Genomic DNA, 2,059 nt, shown 5'->3' on the forward strand with positions numbered 1-2,059 from the left:
TTCTCTCCGGGTACTCTGGTTTTCTCCCACAGTCCCTGCAACAGACTGCGACAGACTGGCGACCTGTCCTGTTCCGCCTCTTGCCTGGAAGGTTGGCTGGAGATTGGCACCAGCACCCCTCCCAACCCTACTAGGGACAAGGGTGTTCAAAAATGGATTGATGGATGGACTGCCATGTGGTCTGTCCCCGCCCCTTTCTGTTTGCTGCAGTGAGGTGTACTTGTGGCAGGCTGCGTCAGCCCAATTGTGCCAGCAATCGGCTGCTGGACTCTTAAGAAGCAGCGAAGCTGCCATTCATCGCTAGATGGTCCCACTTGTTTGTTAGAGCCAAACCTCAAGTTCATGTTGCTGTTGTTTTATGAGTCATCAAGTTAATCCTGTTTTGCCGTCTCCCAATTAGCTGTTTGGATCAAGCCAGGAACCACGTCCAGCCAAGATCGCATCTGCGACTGCCCCTTGCCCAACTGGGCATCACAGCCTGCCGCTCTTTCCCCGTTACCATCTTAGAGCCTCAGCACTTTCCTGGATCCTTGCCTCTCCCTCAGCACCTGTTGGCGTTGGCCCTTATAAAAGGGACAATTACAAGAGAAGAAATGAGCAGNCATTAAAACATCAATTGTCTTTATTGTCAAATCTGTCTGACATAAAAGAAAACCCAACACAACCACTAACGTTCAACATAAACCAGGATTAGATTGGTTACAAATAATTGTAATAATTAAAATATATGACTATTAAATATGGTTTCATTGATTATCCTGTTACTAAACATGAGTTTGATGAAAACTTTGTGACAATATTGTATTTAGTAGTTTTTGGAAGTATGATCCAACTGAGTGACAAGACTGTTTCACCAGCAGATGTCACTATAGAGCAATAAATGAAGCATCAAGTAAACCTTTTTGCAAAGCAAAGGGTTGGAAAGGTTCATTGCTTCTTGAGGCTTCATTTGCCCATCACCAACTCCCACCACAAACCTTCACACAAAGAGCAACAAGACATGTGTCAGGTGACAGAGCCAGTCAGGCAGATCTCCCCAGCTGGGCTGCTTATATACAGCCTCCCTGGATGCTGATTGGGCCATGGTTGACGAGGATCAATCAGGGGAGATTGACACCAGCTTTCCCTAGTACCTGTGAAGAGACAAAGGGCGAGGGGAAAAAACAGCCTGGCAGGCAAGTAAGAATATGTAAAGATCTTGTTTGTGTCATTTAATTAGGTCTGCATTCTTAAGAAAATGAAAATATATGGTGTTTTATAATTTATCTTTTACGGTGCCAGTAATGCCGGAATTAATAGTAAATAATAAAGACTTTGTGGTATTCTGATTTAGTAATGCAGTAGTCGTGTTACCGCCTCCACGCCACTAGGGGCAGTAGAAGACCCAAAACATGCAACGAAAGAGCAGAAGTACACAGAAAGCTACAGAATTAGCTAAAATGAAGTAAATAAAAGAGAGAAGTTCAAATACATGCTGAGAGTGAAACTCCTTCCTAAAGGTGAAGATATATCACACATTTCAAAAGAAAATAAAAACGGGAGACCGTGGATAATATTGGAAATAGCGCCCCCTTCACTTCCGGAGTGCAATGGTTCCATTTCCAAATAAGGTATGAGACTGCCATGTGCAGTTTCATGTGCCTTCTTGCAAATGTGTCATGTGCAAGAAGGTCCTGGGTTCAATTTCCGGCCCAGGGTCTTTCTGCATGGAGTTTTCATGTTCTCCCCATGCATGCGTGGGTTCTCTCCGGGTACTCTGGTTTTCTCCCACAGTCCCTGCAACAGACTGCGACAGACTGGCGACCTGTCCTGTTCCGCCTCTTGCCTGGAAGGTTGGCTGGAGATTGGCACCAGCACCCCTCCCAACCCTACTAGGGACAAGGGTGTTCAAAAATGGATTGATGGATGGACTGCCATGTGGTCTGTCCCCGCCCCTTTCTGTTTGCTGCAGTGAGGTGTACTTGTGGCAGGCTGCGTCAGCCCAATTGTGCCAGCAATCGGCTGCTGGACTCTTAAGAAGCAGCGAAGCTGCCATTCATCGCTAGATGGTCCCACTTGT

Source organism: Poecilia latipinna, unplaced genomic scaffold (genome assembly GCF_001443285.1).
Source record: "Poecilia latipinna isolate Pla-1442-1.1 unplaced genomic scaffold, P_latipinna-1.0 Scaffold1663, whole genome shotgun sequence".
Taxonomy (NCBI): Eukaryota; Metazoa; Chordata; class Actinopteri; order Cyprinodontiformes; family Poeciliidae; genus Poecilia; species Poecilia latipinna.